This window comes from Amblyomma maculatum, chromosome 2 (assembly GCF_055883805.1).
Source record: "Amblyomma maculatum isolate TAMU_Amacu chromosome 2, ASM5588380v1, whole genome shotgun sequence".
NCBI lineage: Eukaryota > Metazoa > Arthropoda > Arachnida > Ixodida > Ixodidae > Amblyomma > Amblyomma maculatum.
The window spans coordinates 96,721,562-96,743,334 of record NC_139345.1 but is presented as its reverse complement, the minus strand read 5'-3'; the positions used below and the strand labels follow the sequence as shown (position 1 = coordinate 96,743,334).

The following is a 21,773-nucleotide window of genomic DNA, read 5'->3' as shown; positions in this document are numbered from 1 at the left end:
TGATATGGCGGCAACGAACTCGATCAGACATCAGAGGCAGCAGAGCCAGGCGCCCCCATGCACGAGACCGCGCTATACAACCTAGCCTTCGTTAATATCTGGAGCGGGCCGCGTAACAATGGTTCATGTGCCGAACATTACCAACCGCGTCTCTTCCCCCGCAAGAGCGCGAGTGGTCACCCTTCGTCCGTTTGTTACCCTTTCCCAATTTGACCACCCTTACGACAGCAGCAGAGCCCAGCGGCATGCCGAGCTGTGAGGGTGAAAAGAGCATTATAAGCAACAAGGGGGCACCTCTTCCTACCTGGCACCGAGGCCTACATCGGCGGGTGATTCAAAGAAAGGCGCTCAGCCGACTAAACAAAAACAAAAAAAGAGAGAAAAGAATCCCAGCCCTACATCCATAGGGCGCCGAAGTCCTTTGATCCACTCCGGGATGCCGCGGGACCACTTTGAAAAGACAATGGGCCGCGACGTCCTCTCTTGCGAAGTGCCCGAGAGGGTCCCTTTCTCATCTCTTCTACTCCCTCTCTCATTCCCCGCTTTCTATCTGGTTCCTTCTTCCGCAGTGCGTCGCCACAACTATCCGGCACACACCGACAGAAGCTCCGCTTCATTGTACACAAGCGGCGACGATGGAGCAGCAGCGGTCGGAGCAGCGTACAACCACGGCACGGCGGGCCGGAGGTCCGGCTCGTTTTGTCCGCGGCCGGGACGCAATTTGTCTTCGTGACGCACTAACGAGACGGCAGCCTCCGGGAGGAGGCGACCGACCCGCTTCCAGCAACAAACTGGTAAAAATGCATCACGGCAGACACAAGCTCAAAAACAAAATAAGAGAAAGAAATGCTCCTGGAAACACGGCGAATAAACTGACGTCGGCGGGTTCTCCACGTAGCTGCCGTCGTTGCGCGCGCGTTCTCCTTTGGTTCGCCGCCGCGGACGCGCGGTCGATCGCGCCCGTGAAGAGCGGGGAGCACGAGAACGCCGACGACGCTGGAAGAATGTGAGGCGGCTACGTACGCACCGCGATTGCCGGCGTAATGATACGCCTGGCTTCGTCTTATTTCTCCCACCGTGCATGAGCGCGCCCGTAAGCAAGAAGCGCTCTGATTAACTCTCTCCTCTCAGTAGGGAGCGACCGCGTTGCGTTTCCCGCCGAGTCCCGAGAAGACGCTCTTTTATATGCAATGATGGTCGGCTCAGGAAAAAAAAAAAAAAAAAAAAAAAAAAAAAAAAAAAAAAAAAAAAAAATGTACCTTCTCCGACTGCTGGAAACAATTTCTGCCCGGAACAGTTCACTCTTCGCTTCATTAAAAGAAACGTTTCGCGCGAAAGCTTCGACCAAATTCCGCAAACTAGCTTTCTGGCGTGAGTAGAATACACGCCGCGGCTCGCGAGCGAGTACTAGAGCTTTCAACGCTTACCTGTTGCAGCTTCCGTGCGGTGCGTCAGTGTGCTGACGCTGAAACACCCCGCCAGAGCCAGCTGGTAAAGAGGAAATAGAGAGAAAAAGAGAGGGCATCGAGTAAGCGGATGCAGGCACTCGGGAAAACTATCATGCGTACGGTGTGCCGAGCAGACAGCACGTGGTGGAACTACTGAGCTACAGCTGCGGTCCATCGAAAATGTTTTCAGTCGACACTACGAACTGAATTCAACCACTGACAAATAGAACGGCCCGAGGACACGAACACAGGAAAGGAAGAGCGCCTTTCTATCCCGCTTCTTTTCCTGTGTTCGTGTCGTCGCGCCTTTCCATTTGCCGGTATGAACCAATTAGCCCTACAGCAAGTACTTCTTCATACAACCACGCGACTCCAAATTGCGCGATACGCATCTCATGTATGGCAGGTGTGCGGCGTGGCGGTCTGGTGTTGCGGTGAGCGGTGCGCGCGAAGTGGTGTGGCGTTACGGGCGGAGGGCCCTCGATTAGCTCGATCCGACCATATGGGGACCGTTAAGAAGCGCTCACTTGGCTAGTCCTGTCCTCGGTATTATGCGACAGCATAAAATCCTCATCGGAGCAAAAACCGGCCGTTTCCCGTCCGAAAAATCTGCGGTTTGCAAGGGCGATATATGACGTTACGTAGTAGGCGCGGCACACTTAAAATACAGGAACATACCTACAGAGGATTCATACTGCCCCCAAAGTCATCGATGGAAACAGTAATCAATTCCCGGAAAGGTAGAAATAATATCTGCATTGCCATTCGCTGTGTTTGTTGCAGGAAGACCTGGGGACATAGGTCAAAGGAGGGCACATTACAGTCATATGCGATTCTGTGATGACAAGACGTTGCTAAATAACTGCTTACTGGAACCATTTTCTAGTGGGAAATAAAAACGGGCACACACGAACATCCGCCAGTGTGTCATCTTCGTATATGTGTTTTTGTACCGCAAGAAAATGAACCCAGTAAGCAGTTGCCGACTAGCCCAACTTGAACTTTTAACGAACCGTTTGCTAAACGAACTGCAGGGTTTTTAAGTAGAACCCTTGGGTAAGACGTGGCTACCGCCGCGCTACGCTGAAGGCTCGAATCCTAGAGTGGTATTGCTTTCGCAATAAAAAATGTGGAGGGAAGACAACAAATGGTCGCGCTAACGGCAACGAAGAGGAAATCCAAGAGGGGACAAGCGTAACAGGGGGCTGCAGAAATTCAGGCGGGCGGATGAGATGTGGATGTAATGTGGCCAGGATAGGAATAAATGGACGGATATGGGAGATGCTTTCGTCCTGCGCAAGAGTATTCCGGATCATGACGACTATGGCAACGCTAAGCACGCGGGCGTTGTTGATAAAGCCTAGTATGGTCCCTCCTGTGTTATCCGCTTTGAGCTCAGCACTGCCTGCATTACGTCAAATAATCCTGGCGAGGACCAGCACGGCCGGGACTAAATTCATTCCTCGCCCACAAGCTAAATATGAACGAGATAATGTGTTTGGTTTGGCTACAACGTTTACCATACCGAAGCGACTCAGGCCATGAGAGGCTCCGTAGTGGAGGGCTCGGAAAATTTCGTCCAGCGATCGAGAATATAAATAAAAGCAGCAAAGCGGTGCAACGTACACTCAACCTTTGCGCAGAGAATCATCAACGACGCCCGACCAGCCCAGCATGCACACGACGCCGCTTCAGGTAACACGAAGGAATGAAACATCCGCTGTGGGAAAACGACGGAAAACCGCAACCATCTTGTGGCGACTTTGAAGTTTGTTTTTTTTCTCTCTCTCTTTCCCCGTAGCCTTGCTCCGCGCGATGGCAATTTTTCAATTTTCAAAATTTTCCAAACCAAAGAGATGATAGAAGCGTTGGGGAGGTATTTAGGAGGTAAATACGATAGGGGGGGGGGGGGGGGGGGGGGGTACGGTGGGGTGCTTTCAGTAAGCCACCTGCAAACGCCTCACTTGTTTGCCGGGCCCTCTCTTCCGCCTTTCGGTCCCACGTTTACGTAGCCGCGGCGCAACCAGCTGCAGAAGCGGGAGAACCGAAAACAAGCGCACGGAGCGACCGCACGAAAGTTGCGACAGCACGTGCGCGTGTCGGCAGCGCTGCCTGAGCATACAATGGCGGAGGTGCGATGGATAACCTCTTAGAAAGCGTGCATGCAGCGCCGCATTTATGCTAGCTCACGCAGGCCAGCAAGCTCGCGTATCGCCCAGCGCTGCCTCGCGCGAGCGTGAAGCGGAAATGGCCGCTCCTTTACGTCGGTCGAACGCCGACGCAAGCGCACACGGCGCATCCTCGTTCAATGGCTCGTTCACCTGAAGGAGCACACACGCTTAGCGCGCTGCTAAAAACAAGCAAATAAGGAGAGTCATAGGGAGTAAGCGAGGAAAGGAGCAAAGGACGTAATGCCGGTGGTCAGAATCGGCCGCACAGGGGCGCTGCTACAGTAGTATCCGGGAAAGAAAAGTACGTGCAAGCAACAAGAACGAACAGCTACCTTATACGCTCACTTCCCGGCAAAGGCGTCTGCCACTGGTGGCGTACATTATTCACTCCTGTAATGCGGCAGCCGTCCAGCCATGTTCTCCAAGCGAAGTTCTCACAAGCTGACCAGCCGCTGTCCGTGCGTAGCAATGCTGCAGACTTCACGATGTCTTCCTTCAGTCTCCCTCTGGACCTGCTTACCCCTATATCAAGTAGCGCTTGACATTTTCCTTCAGAAATGTTATTTCTTAGCCCAGATAGCTTATAAAGGCCTCGAGGAATAGTTAGCCCAGTTTGTATCGGAAAACGCGAAACTGTTCAATGGGCACGCGCACAATTCCGTAGAAGGTATTTTTACGATGGTTTGAAACTGCGACATCATAGAAAGACCAGCGACTTTTTTTATATGAGTATGCCAGTGATGAGGGCACAGCTACCGTTGATTTCGAAGACTCAAACGGATCAGAAATGGCGAAAGAAAAAGAGAATGAAAAAAAAAACAAAAAAAAAACAAGAGTAACGTTATCCTAGGCAGACGTCATGAGCGATAGTGCTGTTTTTCAGAAATATTTGTGTTCGCTGCTGGCGTCAAGAAGCACCGCAAATTATTTCAAATATGTACGGCGCTGAATTCACCTGAAACCAAGTGTATACCGGTGCGAGCTGCTTTGCACCACGAAAAATTATTTGAGCTGTAATGTATGCTTCCGAGTACAAAGCAAATCAACGATTCAATTATTTGAGGTTTCCTCTATTGAGCTATTTTCGTCCGTATTGGTATTAGTTGGCGAAATTTTGCGCTAAGAAAAAGCGAACAGGTCGGATGGATGGGTGGATGGAATATATGAGCGTACCATTTGAAACGGGGTGGTAGCAGTTGCTATCATGCTCGTTTTTTTCTCCCTATATCTTAATTATTGTTTCAGATCGGTTAACTATACCATCATTCTATTTATTGATTTTTTTTTATTGAATTTATTGAACAGAGGCAGCGTTTCCCACGACCCCTAGCGACAAACGCGAACATGCGCCTATATACCAGCCTATATACACTCGCAGAGCCTGCAGCAAAGGGAGGTCTCGGGAACGGAGTCGGTCATAGCGACGCACGAATGTTCGGCTTGAGTAAGAGAAAGAGAGAAACGGAGTCCACTATTGTAGCGCCCGGGTGGCGCATTTCCCAGCTAACAAAGCGAGATATCGTAGCAGTTGGCATACGCTCCGAAGGCACCACTTGCGTGGAAACAACGGACGATATAGCCCCGAGCAAAGTATATATTAGACACAGCCACCTTGACAAGAAATCAGGGACTGCTGTCAAATCTCAATATTTTCTGCCCACTATATGCGCATTCCTCGAACGGATCCTACGCAAGGGTACTGTGCACCTAATGAGTACTTGAGGCATAGCGATGCGCCAACCACGGCAATATGCATGCGAAATTCAATACAGGAGAACGTAAAGAAGGGAATATTAGTGATCAGAAGGGAAAGAACAAAGAAAAAATTGCCTATCAGCCATAGAAAATCGGCAGGAAACCATCGTGGTATTGAGCGGGAGCGAAAGGGCACGTGAGTGCCCGACACCGTATAACGGTGCAGAAGCTGAAAACCACGCGATGTGAAAACCACTTAGACCACAGCCTGTCAGCCGCTAAAACACACGAGTTTTGGCGCGCAGTGCATTAGGTTTAGAGTCCAACCACGGTTTTCTACGCATGACATCGAGCACGATCGCACACCATTTATATGCGCGTCACAGCACACGGCTAAAGTTTCGCTTCCTTATGAATTTTTTTTTTTTCGCGGCCTATCTAGTAGAATTATCGGCACCCAACGTATTATTAATTGTTCAATCGTGTTTGCATCGCTAACTAAGACGTCCTACTCAATATTCGACCATTGCCTGGAGCTTATATAATTAGTAGTTACCACACGATAAAACCACCGCATATTCCTCTCAAGCCCGCAGTAAGAGATAAGCTGAAGGGGAACAGGAACCTCGCCGATAAATTATTAGCGCTTATTTTGCATATAACCGGACTCGCGAGCACACACTACAGCGCAAAATATACGCACCAAAAAAGTCCGCCAAAAGCTCCCTCCCAGCTACGCGACCAATTTCAATTACCGGCCAACTTCCGAGCCCAATCCTGCACCATTTGTTCAATGATGTACTTCTGATGTGTCTGCGAGGAAAAAAAAAAGAAAATAAAGAAAAAAAAACGGGCGGGGGAATCGTTCTATAGGAGTATAAATTAATACTTCCGCGTGTCTGGTTCCTATATTCCTTTCATTTCGATTAGATCGAACAACACGCGAGGCGGCACAGAAAAAAAAAAAAAAGAAAAGTGAGAGAAACTGGTTAGTAACTACGTGGAAGCTAACAAAGGAACTTTCAGTACTATCCCGAGCGCGCCAGATGTGCCGCTCTCCATCGCTCCGACAGCCAACGCGCGCAGAGACGGAACGAGCGCTCGTTCGGGAGAATTAGAATTCTGCCCGCAGGCGTTTCTCGGCACGTCAAAAGCTGATTGGTTATGCCCCGCTAAACGTTGGCGCACACAATTTTCTGGAGCCGGCGCAGAACGCTATATCGCGGCGTACTGCACGGGCCGCCGTATAATACGCTATAGTCACTCGCGGAGGGCAAATTTAATTTGCCGACCTGAAAGAGCGAAGTCGAAGAAAATGGTCGCTAACTGGGAATCGTAACTCAACGCTAACATGCCGCGGCAGCTCGTTGTAATAGTTACGAAGAATATGATTTTATGCGCAATAAGACGGCAGGTACAACGGCGACCGGGCGTGCTAACGTGGCGCCGTGCAGCGACGCGACCTGAAAACCGCCCCGGAACGCGAGCGGAAAAGTGCACGCACGATGTGGCTACACCAGCTGGAAATCGAGCTTGGCGATTAAATGGGATGAGACAGAGAAAGAAGGCGAGTGAATGGGAAACAGAACGAGTGAGAAAGTGAGCCAGCCAGCCTGTAGAGCAGAAATTTGTGTTTGAGAGAGAGAGAGAGCATGGCTTTACTGACGTGAGGGAGCTACGCAGCTCCACATAGCATGTTTGAATAACCTATAACTTCTCGAACTCGCTGGGTTAGCGCAATATTTTCCCGCCAGTTGGGGAATTCTTCGACATGCGCCAACTTCCTCCCACATTGCATTGCTTGATCCAGATCACCATGCAAATTGTGATTGAAAACCAACGATAAGGTAGCTAGCACGACCCCGGAACAAATGCTGGTCACAGCTTCATGAAGGCGAACAAATCACTCGCTCTACCGACGACATGAAGAAACGGGTGCACAGACACATCGACATAACGCTGCATGAAGCGCGCTTAACAATATAGCGTTAAAGGCTCCGTTCACCGAAAATCTGGCGTCGGCAGCCGCCTGCCGGCGTTGTGAGTGAAAACTCACTAGCCTGGCGCTAGAAGGCGGTATCTGGCAGTTGAGATGGTCGAGCAGTATTAAATGGACATAGAGCTGCCTGATATTACGTTTGACAAGAGCTGGCGACTTGGGCCTCTCTTTTCATATGGGAGGATATCAGAATCAGCCTGCAAAGACCATTGCATTCACGTTACCCCTAAGCCACGCAGGCACGTTCGTATACGGCCTGGTTAGGATGAGGCTTTATGTGGGCTGATAGCCTACGCTATCGCCTGATATCCTGAAAGGCGAAGTTTAGGTGTCCCAATTTTCTCCCCAGTCTCCATCCTTCCACCCTCAAAGCACAATGTGAGCCAGTCGGCGGAAAGTATGAGGATACTCCCGGGCCTCTTTAACACGGCGTGATACAGACCGCGTCAAAGAAGCCCGGGTACACCTGCAGCCGCATTGGGGACGTCGTCCACCAGCAATGAGCGATAGCAACCAACACGAAGCAAATTTTGACCTAACAGAATACTAATTTTTTAAAAAAAGACTGACACAATTGGTACTTTAGCCGTATATACCACAGCTTCGAGGTGGGTGAAAGGAGATGCGGGTCCAAATATATCAGATGACGCAGATCTTCTTGCTTTACGCAGTTTGCACAATAATACCCCTTTCAACTACACAAGGCCACTTGGAGCCACGAGCAATATAGACACGCTACAAATTGTCATTAAATAATATACGCCAAGAAGTATATACCCTAAAGAAGAGAATAAGGCGGAAGAGCAGGAACACGTCGACTAAGACGATCGATCCGAGCGCGTCCCGCCCACTGCTCTGCGGCTTTTGTGCCGTCATCGGATACCCGGGAACGCTGAAATGAGTGCCGCTACGTGCGACCATCGCTCACGAAGGCGACGTGCAAGTGGACCCGGGAGACAGGGCATCATGCACCGCCCCGCCGGCATTGTATTCCTCAGCTACGCTCGCGCACGAAAAAGAAAAGCTGCTCATCGCTGGAGTGTATACATATATTTACATGACAGCTGCGTCATAACTTGCACTAACGACCGAAAGAAAAACGAGGGAAAACGGAGACCCAGTGCGGCGGGACGCACAAGGGTATTTGCATACAGCAAGCTCACACGTCAGTCCGCATACAAGCAGCGACTTGTTCACTTTTTTTTTTTTTCCTTTACAAAACACTACCAGGCACATAACCAAGTAGTAGTTTGCTGCGTCAATAAAAAAATACATAGCGCTAAAACAAAGCGCACAACACGCTTTTTAATTCGAGGTTGCCGTCCTGTCCGCTGAATGCATTGCCCCGCGACGCTTGTCAAAACACTGGCTTTTTACATCTGCCTACAATAGCAGTAGCGCACAGCAATCAAACACTACGGCGGTAAAGAAAGTATTAGAAGCAATGTAAAAGGAGAAAAGGTAACTGCAGATTCGCTGAAAGACGGTGGAGAGATTCTAGCAGAAATAGTGGCTGCATGTATATACGCAATGCCTCACGAGCTAGGCGGTACAGCAATCTTGGAAAAACGCTAACATTATTTTAATTTACATGGAAGGGAACGTGTAGGACTTTAAAAATTACAGACCGATCACTGCAATCAGCTTACTATCCGTGTTACAAGGAATTTACTAAGATACTGGCTAATACAATGACGGCAACCTTAAATACCCACACCATCAATGAGGTGGCAGAAAAATGTTCGGAATATATCCAATCCTTATACATAGCTTTCACAGATAACGAAAAAAGTATAACTCAGTCGAAAGCTCAGCGATCATGCAGGAACTGCGAGCCATATGTGCTGGAAGGTATCAATAGCGGCTGCACAGCAACCATAGCCCTCCATAAAAAAATAAGATTCCCATAAAGATTGGTACTAGGTCAGAAGACACGCTTTTCCCAGTATTGATTTATTTACTTACTTATTTATTTATTTTTATTTATAAATTTATTTGATACTGCAAATTACCCCTTGGCAGTCCAGGCAACTGTGAGTGAGCACATGAGAGTTTGCATTACATAAAAAAATTAACTAGAATAAATGTGAGTGACTACTAGCCAGACCACGATAAAGCAAACATAAACAATAGGAGCACAACAATGCAGAATGCATACAAAGTAAAGGAACTGGTGACGCAAAGAATATCTCACATTATTACAAAGATTTCACGGCAGATATATGATTCAACTGAGGACAGGTTAGAAATTTCTCTTGGAAGTGCATTCCATTCTGATATATAGTTCTCGAAAAGAACGAGAAGCGATAAGCTTTTGGTTTTAGTTTGTGTTGCCTCTTGTTTCCATTGTTTCTTAAAACTAAAGTACGTGTCGGGTCGCGGGTGTCATTTTTGTTTGGTGATTCACAATGATAAGCAAAGTTTGTGAGCGATGTAGTTTCGCCAAAATTCGAGTGTTGGAAGGCCGGGTAGTATTCTGAGATCATAGACAGAGGCTTGTCTATATAAACATTAAAAATGAGCCTAATAGCCTACCGTTCCCTTCTAGGAACTGACGCTAACACACAAATCATATTTGCCAAGAGTATGGCTCCCTTAGTGGCCTGGTCACAGCAATATAATTTGAGTGACGACCTGTGCAAATGATGAAGATTCTGCCTATTCCCCTTTACCCTCATCCATGACCATGAGCCTTCCTATTCAATAAAGGACGTCCAATCAATCTATCAATCTAAGCCTTCTTTTTTATGGTACACTTTCAATGTAGTTTATGGTGGTCTTTGTATGGAGATCCCATACAACATCAACGTATTCGAGAAGTGGTCTAATGAGCGTCGAGTAGGCAGCCAGTTTAGTTACACAGGTGCAATATATTTCTAGCTGTGTTTAAGCAGCCACAGTCTCTTTAACGACACCGAAACGGCGTATTGAACGTGTGCACTCCAAGCAAGTTTCGAATCTATTACTACGCTAGATATTTAAACTTATCAACCCGTTTAATTTCTGCATTGTCTATCTATAAGTACAAACTCGTTTTCTTCCGTGTTATCAGCATTTGGATGCATTTAAATTCATTCGCCAAGAACGACACCAATTATTTAGCTCTAAGATAATCCTGTATTGCAGCTTGGTCATGTGGTGATTGAATGTTGTGATAAAGAATGCATTCATCTACGCAGAAACGAGCGTTCTTCTCCTTGCGGCTGTTCAAGGTCAAGCGCGGCCTCCGCAGAGACCACGCGACGGCTCGAAACCTGGCGCAGTATTGCTATCGCAATAAAAGCGATGCCTTACTTCACGGCTACGAGTAATTTCGATCACATGGGGATCTTACGTACATCGCACAGCAACGCCAATCGTTTTGCCTTGTGGGATTCGGGCTTGCTGCGGCTGCCCTTTGCGCGGCCGCCGCCCGCTTCCCAGTTGTTCTCCTCGTTCCCTTTCTCCCGCCTGAGGCGGCGGAGAGGGGCTCGGACGACTTGTCACTGTCGTTCGGGCCACAGCTCCGCCCTGGCGTCCCAGTGGCTGTTCTCATTGGCGCCTTTTGGCGGGAAGACGGCACCGCTTCGAGGGCCGCGCTCGCGCGACCCTCCGAGCGGGGCCCAGGGGAAGACTCCTCCGAGACATCGTAAGGTGCGTACGCTACTGTTCTTGTCTGCCGGCCTTTGTCCGCGCAGACCAGTGTGTACTCGAGTTCGTCTGCTCCGGGTCGTACCTGAGAGCGCAACTCGAGCCTGTCGATCGTGATCCAACGATCCGCGACAGGCGTACCTTGCGGTGGTTGCCCACTTTCTCTCAAAGGAACCCTCTGGTCACTGCGAGAGAGAGATCACAGCACGCCCTTGCGTGCTTGCGGCGCACTCCGTGTCACTTGTGCGTTTTGTATATTTTGTATGTGTGTGCGTGTGTGTGTGTGTGTATGTGCCGCTGGAGGATGGCGTTTCAATAAACGTCTCCTTCGTGAACTTGGAGGTTGGTGTCCTTGCAGCGAAGTGCTCTCCTCCCGGTGGAGGTTGAATGCGCGCTGCGGTGTTTCAGGGTGCGCGTGGTAACGGCTGATCGGGGTTTCGGCTCGCGCGACGCTCGAACCCGCGGTGGTTGGTGGCTTATGTCCACATAGGAAACCACAGCCTCCATCGAAAGGCAGCCGCCGGCGGTCGGGTCGAACCCAGGTATAACCCATGTATAATCGGCCCAGTAGTCGAGCATGCAACTTATAACCACTGCGCCATCGTGGCGGGGCAACGTAAATTTTTATAATAATAATAATAATAATAATTGTTTCACAGGAAAGAAAAGGCGCGCAGTATCTGTCACACTTGTTCTGTGAACAGCTGAACCGCGCCGTAAAAGAAGGGATGGGTTAGGTTTTTGGAGGCTGGGGCTGATTTATTCCCAATAAATGGGAGGTATAGCTAAGTCAGCTAGCGTGCCGCAGGCCGTAGAGACTTTTGGCAACGCCGGTCCATTCGACGGCCGGCTTGAAGTGAATGTTAGGGCCATCGCGGGACCTTGGCTTGTTCCAAGCTTCTTTAGAGGGATTAGGCAAGAGTTCTCAAGGTCATGTCAAGGTCGTGTTTTCATATAAATTGGTTTATAAGAAAAGGAAAGGCGCAATATCTATCAGATTCGAGGAAAGGGAGGAATGTAGGAGAGAAAGCGGAAAGAGTAACAGAGTCCCATAGTGGAGGATGGGATTAACGCTACACAAGGACTAACCTTGTAGATTCTCGCTGAATATGGCAGATCTCGCGCGCGAGAGCTGTGCGTGAGATTTCGTTCCATGAGCCTAGAATGGCTTTAACCTTAATAAATGGGTCACAGGAAGGGAAAGGCACAGTATCTAGCACACTTGTCTACGGGCACCTGAAACGCTCCACAACGGAAGGGAGGAAGGCGGGAGTGAAGGTGGAAAGAGAGAATGAGTCGCTGTGGAGGACTACGGAGTAATTTCCACCACCTGAGGATTTTTAACCACTGACATCGCACAGCACACGGACGCCTCTGTTTCGCCTCCATCGAAACGCAGCCACCAGCGGCAGATCGAACCCGGGTACTCCAGCACAGCAGTCGGGCATCTTAACCACTGCACCACCGCGGCCGGGTGCGCCTCTACGTTTGAGTTAGGTTTTAAGGAAATAAAGGCGCAGTATACTTTTGGGTGGACACCACGGGATAGTGGACACCAACACATAATTAGGTCAAGGTCACTAGAAGGTCACCTTATCAGACACGCGAAGCGCGACTCTACCTAGCGAGTGAAGCTTTCGCTTCAAAAATGGCGCAGTAGAGCGTCACAGTAAGCATAGGGCACTGCTGCCAATACGAAGAACGCCGGAACACTGGACGGCAACAAGACATGGGCCAAGGTAAACGTGATATACACTCCCTTAAAAACCGCGCAAAGCAACGGGAGCTATAAACCGCGCTGACTAATAATCGACCCACCACCCAAAGAGAGAGCTTGCGGCCTGACCGACACGCTGACAATAAAAGGAGAGCATAGCACCGCCGACCAATCGCGTACTGCGCAGACAGCTGCGCAGATCCGGCCTGCAAGCAGCGTACGCAATTGCGTACGCCGCGGCACAGGGCCATTGGCGCCCGCAAGTATAGTGCCGCAAGGGCGAAGGCTGCAGCGGGGGCAATCAGCGAGGCCGCCACCGGCGCATGTCCCGTTGCACAATCTCCCAGATCCACACAAAACGGCGCGCGTGCGCGCCTTCCGCGGCAGATGATCCGGCCGCAAGTGGCAGCGCACCAAACAAAGGAGCGGGGTAAACAAAGGTAGCCGGAACGCGGCCTTCTGACAACGACACGACAGCGTGGCGCAGCGCGGCCCACCGTCAGGTGACGACGTTCATACAGAGGGAAAGGGGTAAAGGGGATCGCGAGGGGTGCACAGACGACGTGGTGTTTCCGCGACACGTGCGCGCCCCGCTCCCGAGTTGATGTAGTCGAGAGATAAACAAAAACAAACAAGTATGAGCTCAGGGTATGCACAAAAAAAAAAAAAAAAAAAAAAAAGGATCGCTCATGAAAAAAAAGGCAGTCGCGGTGCTCGCGGCACAGACGACCCCGGTGCGTGGAGGTTCTGCGCGACTGAACACGAGCTTCCCGGCGAAAGAGACGAGACAGCTGTGCGAAGTGATGCGCGTCCCACACTGTACGCTCTGTGGTTCACTACACAGCGCAAACGTGGCGGTGACAGAAATGTTTGTGGGGTCAGAAAAAGCACGAGTCGCGGCAGAAGCGGGCTTGATCATTCGCGCACGCCGGCGAAATATGTCGCAATGATCAGCAACAAAACAAAAACTTGACAGCGCGGAAGGTGTCAGTTTTCGGTCGTGTATGCGAGCATGCTATGCAACAGGTTCCGACGGCTGATTCTCTTAGGTTTGGAAAAGCAACCATCTGCGCATATATTTCTCATTTCGTTTTCCTTTTGCAGCGCTTGCACGCAGTGACTAAGAAAATCGGCTGCTATATCTACCCAAGGCCAGAGGTGGGCAACCTCATGAGGTTTCGACCTCATGAGGTCGACCTCAACCTCAAAATGGCCTCAACCTCACGGAGTGAGGTGAGGTTGAGGTGAGGTCGGCGATAGCCCAAAATATTTTGAGTGAGGTCACGAAATTGGACCTCAACCTCACGCGTGAGTTTGAGGTTGAGTGAGGTCGTAATTGTGTGAGGTCGAAATTGTGAGGTCCAGGCTTTTTGCTGTTGCCGCGGCTTACTTCGAAGAGCGCCCCTTTTGACGCGGAGTTCGCGCGTACTGCCGCGGTGTGCCCGTCGACTCCTGGTATTCGGTTACCCCCCGTTCGGACGACCGGATGCCGTAGCCCCTGCCCAGGCTTCCCTCTGGTCTTCTTGGAAGATTTTTTTTTTTCTTTTTTTTTTTTTTTTTTTTACGACACGAACTCCTCGTGCCCCCCGCCCGCCACCCCCGTTTTCTCTGACTTGTTTGTGCCGATGCTTGCCGCCGGCTCAGACACCCAGGAGCGCGCAAAGCACATAACTCACTCTGACCCGCGATGCTTTTGTCGGATGCCGCAAACAAACAAGCAAACTAAAAAGCGAAGCAAATTGTCTTTTGCGCAGACGGCGCAAAGCAGAACTGTTTGTCGTATGCATCCCCGTTCCCAGGCGCTGACGTCACGGCTGCTGCTTTACATTCGATGAAGGATCCCGCTGTACATTACACGAAACCTTAACAGAAAATGGTGCAGCGAAATTGCATGGGATGAAGGTGCTAGCGTTTCTTACATAACCAATATAGCGGTAAAACATGCAAGAGGATGAGACGGACGGCACAGCTTATAAGACGCAACTGGTATACAGGAAAGAAGCCTGCGCATGTTAACCATTTGCCTAGGTAGAAGAGGCAAAAAAAATTATATGGGGCTTGTATACAGTAAAGCCCAATGAAAACAAAAATCTTTTTGCTCCGCTAAGGCCCTTTGTTTATATCTCAAATTCTCGTGAAACCAAGCAATGCAGGAGGAAGGATGATGGTAAGAGATTCTTAACTTCATAATATCAGGTCTATCTTGAAATTTCTTTAGGCGCAGGAAAAAAAAAAGAGAAAAGCGTTCTCCTACATGTTTTTATAAGTTAAAAACTACTGAGATGTTTTCTGACTCAACATTTTGGTGTCTAGACAGACGAATTAGTGTGGCAAACTGAGCGTGTCTCTTTTGTGCTGCAGTCTGCTCGAGACGGACAAATCAATCGGATGAAAATTTGTGTGGTCAGATATCGAAGTAATATATTCAGACATTCGTTTTTTCTTTAAAAATCCATTGAAATATATGTGAATGAAACCAATTACATGCTAACACTGAGGAATGCAGTACTAAGTCGATGTCTCAAGCCTTCTATACCCTCTGGGAAGCGCAGTTCTCTTCTTTTTTTTAGTGTGCGAAATTTCGTATACTTTCGTCAACATGGTATTTCTTTATATATTTTTCTTGTATGACATTTACGTTCGCGTATTGGCGAACAGAGAACAGGCTTCTTCCCTCACATTTGGCTCTTTCTTTGGCATCTTTCCAGAGGCCCATAGCACAACCCTCCTTTCCACTTACCGGAGCGGTCATTTAGTTTCTCTTTTTATTTTTTTATTTTTTGCAAATATTGCAAAGCACGATGTAGTCTCTGAAAACGAAGCTGACACATTCGCTGCTGCCTTTGGTGTGTATTGGTGACAGTTCGGCATTCACTGCATGAGCAAAACCTAGAGCCTTGAGACGGACGGCGAAGGGAGGAACGCGTGCACAGCAGGGAGCGCGGTCCCTCCAGGCTGCTTGATCGCCTCCTTTCTGTTGTTCTTGTCTTTATTTTACGTTTATGTGCTGTAACTACACGACACTAACGGGGAAACGGTTTCTCTGGATGCACGTGTAGTGCATGCGACGAAGCAGCTTCGGAGACACCACCGTGTAATCTATCCCGGCCTCGGCGGCTGCGTTTCGATGGAGGCGAAACGAAGTGGCGTCCGTGTGCTGTGCGATGTCAGCGCACGTTAAAGATCCCCAGGTGGTCGAAATTACTCCGTAGCCCTCCACTACGACCCCCCTTTCTCTCTATCCACTTTCACTCCCACCCTCACCCCTTCCCTTACGGAGCGGTTCAGGTGTCCACAGATCAAGTGTGACAGATACTGCGCCTTTCCCTTCCTATGAACCAACCAACCAACCAACCGTGTAATCTATTAGTTCAGTCTTTAAAGAAAAACAAGTGAATAACACAAAGAAGCTCGTCTCAGACTTGTTGGAGAAATGGTATCCAGTATTCTGTTCAGATGTACAAGTATTTGTATCGTTTTTCTTTTTTTTTTTTTTTTTTTTTTTTTGGGGGGGGGGGGGGGGGGAGGGGTTGGACATTTTGGTCCGGCGAAATTTGACTGCAAAATGGTTCACGTTTAACCCTCTCTCCTAGCAGTTTCGAACCCTGTAATTTTTTAATGTAAGCGTGGTGTTCGAAGAAGCAATTTCGCCAATTCTTGCAATACGCTTCGGGATCACAGAAATATAGACAAACACCTAGGAGTGACCGGTTGGGACCTTGTAACATCCACAGCGTTCCTCTGAAATTTTCTTAAGGTACATTTGTTTACTCGGCGTTGGCCGAGTTTTGTGATTATTTGGTGTGTTGCTGTCTTTCCTCTTTTGTTTGTTTTGTTGGGGATTTAGTCATCACGACAGATCGTTTCAGGAGTAGCTTTTATGGAAAATTCTTGCCCCGTTAATATGGACGACCCGAATTATGAACAGTTTTTCTGGGGACGAAATTTTTTCAATGTATTTATGCCTCGTTAATGTAAAAACTCGCTGTTTGAACAATGGACAGGGGAAGAATGCATAGAGCCCACTTGGGCCCATGTATTTTGGTCTCGTTAATATGGACATCGTTTGAAAAAAGCAGGGGAGTCCGAACGCAAGTTAAAGAAAGGTGCGCAGGCCGGGAACCTATGCGACAGCCGATACGGTCGGACGCCTGAACTAGTCCTGTGGAGTTGGAAAGAACCAAAGCGGGCGTGTGGTCGTTTTAGGAAGGGGAGGGACGCAAGAGCGGAAAGGAACGTACACAGAAAACCGAGGGTCAGCTAAGTAAGAAAGACCCTGAATGGAGGGAACCGGGAGATTTCTGTGTGCAGCGGCAGCGCCGCCACGAGAGGCCGCAGTCGGGAAAACAGCAACATGTGGTTGCAATAAATTCTGCTGAACGTGAACAGAGAGGCTAGTAAAAGCGTAGGAAAGAAATAATAGGAAGAAAGACAAGCGCCAAAAAAGTGGGGGTGGGAACTGAAGTTTTTCTTTCCCAAAACACAAAGTGTGTTCCATGAAGCCGTTAACGCTTTTCGGTCAGAGTTAAAACACACTCACGAAGTAGAGCGACAAAAGAAAGGCGGCGAGCACGCAACCAGGACCGGGCGTCCCGTCCTGGACGCCCTTCCTTCTCATGCTCCTGGTTTTCGTCACTGTTGGGATGCCGAACTGCCACATTTCGCGCCCCGGGCGGTCCGCATGTCGGCTTCGCCTTGAGTCAACGATGCGGCCTTGACAAGGTCTGAGCTCTTCGTAGTCGGCTCGCCGTCGTTCTAAACTGTACTTCAGCTTGCAGTGTTTGTTTCATAGGAACACATACAAGCGGCACAGGAAAGGGCTGTTCGATAGCCCTCAGCAGCCTGCCAACTTGACTCCCTCGCTTCCTCACATAAACAGTACAAGGCAGAAAAAAGAGAATCAGAAGAACGGAAAGGCGGGGAGGTTAACTAGGCAAAAAGAGTGCAAAGAATCAGGAGCCTGTAACCCTCAACTTTAGTCTGACTTTTGGCATGGCGGGAGTTAAACGAAAAAAAAAAAAAAAACGGAACTGAACGTAGGCGCGAAGCGGGACATCTGTGAATACAAGCGGCAAAAGCCATCTCAGTTAATCCAAGCCGTGAGGGACTGGACCCAAGTTAAACTAGGCCCCAGCCTCGCCAGGTCGACGGTAGCATCGATACTACAGGGCTCTGATAAGTGGCTCAACGTCGGCATCGCTCATCGCAGCGTCAGCTACAGTCCGACAGCGCCCAGCACAGTTCGAAGAAATGGAGTCAGCCTTGTTAATGTGGTTCGGAAATGTGTGCGCGAATGGTGCTGTCGTGAGCGACGAAATGCTTCAACAGAAGGCTCGCTGCCTCGGTAACATTATGGGTGCGCACCCTTCCTTCTCCTCCGTCTTGATAGGTTTTACCTGTGATGACTTACGGAATTTTTGTTCAGTAAAACAGGGATGTTTACCGTGAGAAAAATTATTCTACGCTATGTATAGGCATTACTAACTTCAGCTACTCATGAGGATAGCTGACAAGATTTAAGAACAGACATGACATTTTGGGTCGACGGATTCATGGAGAAGGGGGTAACATCGACAGCTCGGCTGTTTTTAATTATAAATTTAATTTAAAAAGCTGTCATTAATTATAAAGTTTTTCTCAAAAAAATAATTTTCATTTTTATCATGACTCGTTATTATGGATGACTCGCGTTATGGACAGTTTTGGTCGGAAACCAAAGTGTCCATACTAACGAGGCACGACTGTATTCCTATTTTTTTCCCAATTTGATGTGTACGGTTGCAAGACAATGTACAGTGTATTAAAAAACAATGCTTGGCAACCATCAATTTGTTTTTTTCGAATTAAGAAAAAGAGCATATCGTTATTGTTGCCATCGTCACTAGGGTCAACAGCATTTGTCTTTTCAGTATATAGTAAGAACTGGCTTGTTTTATTTCTAATACGGATTGTATTCATGTTGGTAGGATGGGATAAACTCTTTGTATTGCATTATGGGCCTATGCGTAGTAATGTGGTACCCATGTAGGCCTTAGAATAAAACGGACCAAAAAATGGTAGGCGAAGAGGGGGAGAGGACTGCTACTTTAGTGCAGGATTGGACATGGAGTCTCCGGAGTTTTTCGTTTATCCGGGATATTAATTGTTGTATAAAATTAAGAGTAAAATACAGCCTTCATACGACAAAATTCTGGCTTGCCTATATATGCTAGGATTACCGAGAAATGTATATTTGCGTTAAGTTAAGGTTTAATTTGATGATTCTTTTTTTTTTTTTTTTTTTTTTTTTGAGGTCGAGTGCCCGACCTCAACCTCACATTTTGAGTTTGAGGTGAGGTTGAGTGAGGTCGCCAATGGTCACCTGAAAAGTGAGGTGAGGTCGTCTGGGGGACCTCAACCTCAATTTATGAGGTTGAGGTTGAGTGAGGTCGCCAAATATTTTTTGAGTTTGAGGTGAGGTCGAAGTTTTTGAGGTCAAATGCCCACCTTTGCCCAAGGCACGCCATTTAAAGAAGAACAGAGGGCCATGCGATTGTAAAATGCTCACAGAAGACTGGTAGTGAACGCGCTGCACTAAAACTCGTCCAGACACTTTCCACGAAGCGTCGACCCGTCACGCACACGACTGCCATCTACTCTCCACTCCCGTAGAACTTCTCGCGAAGCGAAGGCAACTGCATGCAACTCGAGTGGCGGTGGAATAGGGCGTGCGAGAGAGCGCTGCAGACAATAACCGGTAGTTAGACTACGAACATCAAGCGCCAAGTCTACGTTGGACGTCCGCAAATGTCGCGGGGAGTGTCGCCAGGCTTTGGAAACGCGCGCGGTTCCACAGGGATCACCAGCGTGTGCCACGCTGAGAATAGCGGATGACAGTCATAAAGTAGGACTACTTTAGTTGGACGGTCGCCGCCTGAGCACAGACGGGGCTGCTTGCTCCGAACAAGACGCGCCATAAAAGAACGTCCAGGCTTCCCGCTCGACGACGGCTGATTGCGGGCAGGATTCGGAAACGCTGCCACAACGAAAGGCATGCACGTTGACTCAAGGAGAACGACCGCATGCATAAACATACAGCGAGCTGGCGTTCATTGGAATACTGTTTGATTCGAATACCCGGTTTACTCAAACTGGAGTCTCGACATATAAAAGGGCTCGTCTTAATTAAAACTCCCCTTGCTTCAAGGAAACTTTGCTTCACTCCTAGCTCGAACAATCGTGAGTCGATTGTGGAACACACATGGCTCTCAGCACTGCAAGCATGCAAAGTCGAATGCGCCATACTAGCCATAGCAATCACTCCAAAACACTTCCCCACTTACTCCGTCCACTTGATTCATCCATGCAGTATAGTTAGGGCGGTCGACTACTGTGCCCAAGTATCGAATCCAGGTCTCTTTTCGATGGAGGCGAAAAGCTGGGCGCCCGTAAGTTGTGCGATGTCAGTGCACGTTAAAGAACCCAGGTCCTCCACTACGGCGCCTCTAATAGCTCGAGCCGTTTTGGGACGCTAAACCCCACAAATTAGACCAAACCAATTTTTTTCCGCTAAATTAGCCGCTTCTGCCGAACGCCATCTCTGATAGCTAGCGCCGGTAGAAAATGCGTCTCTAGTGAAGCGCACCTGTGACCTTGCGAGATTCCGCGCAAGGTCACAGTCGAAGTTTTTATTCGCTCGCAAGCGCACAAAAAAGCTTTGCAGTAGGAATGATAAACCCACGGTGGAAGAAAGAGGATAAACCCAAACCTCGGCAACTACGAAATCTGAGAACGGCCTCCACAACGACGCAGTAGAGCTGCCCTCGACTGCCATATGATTCGCACGGCATGATATGCTAGAACACCTTATATGGCAATGTCCATCGTTTTCACGAGGAAGAAACAAAATTACGCATATTCCACACGACGACATGCCCACATTAGCAGGTCAGGTTACATCAAGCACCGAAATACAACACTCCATTGCTACACACGGCAGTGAGAGCGGCCTGCTTCGAGTAGTGTGAGAGAGGTCGACTTACAGCGCGAAGATCGGCCGCATGGCAAGCAACAGCTTGAAGAACCGTTAAGACGAAGCTACACTCCCATCCCTCCTAACTCCCTAAGAACCCAAACAGCGGCCGAGAGCCATCCCTTCCCTTTAATAAAGGCTTCATTCATTCATTCATTCATTCATTCATTCATTCATTCATTCATTCATTCATTCATTCATTCATTCATTCATTCATTCATTCATTCATTCATTCATTCATTCATTATTGTAAAGACGCGGCAGTATGCACAATAATCCGCGTTCATTATCACGCAACTTACTTGACCACGTACGCTGCTATTCCCTCATATCTTGGGCGTCTTCCGAATAGGACCTTCCGCCACATAGACGCAGTTGCAGCAGTGCATGGCAGCAGCAGCAGCCAAAAACGCCACTGCATTTCTTTGGTTCTGCTTTTTTTTCCCCGGTATGGGGTCAACGGCGCCGCGTCAAAACTTGGAAGAAGAAAAAGTGACTAGTGTCGCCGCGTACTCCTATCCCCTTTCCATGAAAAAGCGTGAGCTGGGATGCCTGGCGGCGGGCTCGCATTACGCCTTCCCTCAGCTGAGCAGAGAAGCAGTAGGATGCCGCCTCTTTTTCGCTAGACGCCAGCGCAATTCAATACGGGGTCAGACAACGGCGCGCCCTACCACCGCCACGCACATGCAGCTCGATCAACGTCTGCAGCAGCAGCAGCAGCTTTTTCCAACTGCTGGCTCTCCGCCTGACACAGCAGCCGCTTTGCTTACTCGCGCCGAGGCGGCCTTGCTGGCACATCACCACCAGCGTGCCCTGTCCATCTTTTTTTTTTTTTTCCCGAGACGATGTAAACTCGATGCAGCTATTTCAACTATAGCGACACCCTTATTCGGCAGACAGGGGCAACGTCCTTGTGTAGCACAAGTTCAAGAGCCCCGATATGACCCCTCAACTTTCTTTTTTTTGTTTTTCAGCATTGACACCTCTAGAGCGTGTCAGCGTTCTCAAAGAAATGATGACGAAAGAGGCCGACCTCTTTCGGCAAAGTCCGCTAAACGCTGATGATACTTTCAGTAGCAACAACAGCACGAGGACAACTATC

At 48.9% G+C, this 21,773-nt stretch overlaps 1 protein-coding gene across 2 annotated transcripts in view; it reads right to left on the bottom strand.

Annotated features, from left to right (window-relative positions):
* Nucleotides 1-21,773, bottom strand: part of Pgant5 (polypeptide N-acetylgalactosaminyltransferase 5) — a 276,290-nt gene that overhangs the window by 152,581 nt on the left and 101,936 nt on the right. Inside the window, exon 3 of one of the 2 annotated variants that reach the window (XM_084594794.1) lies at nucleotides 1,428-1,488. The exons of the other annotated variant lie outside the window; for it this stretch is intronic. The gene's annotated coding sequence lies outside the window, so the exon portion shown is untranslated. The remainder of the gene's footprint in view (nucleotides 1-1,427; nucleotides 1,489-21,773) is intronic. 2 annotated transcript variants of the gene reach the window in all.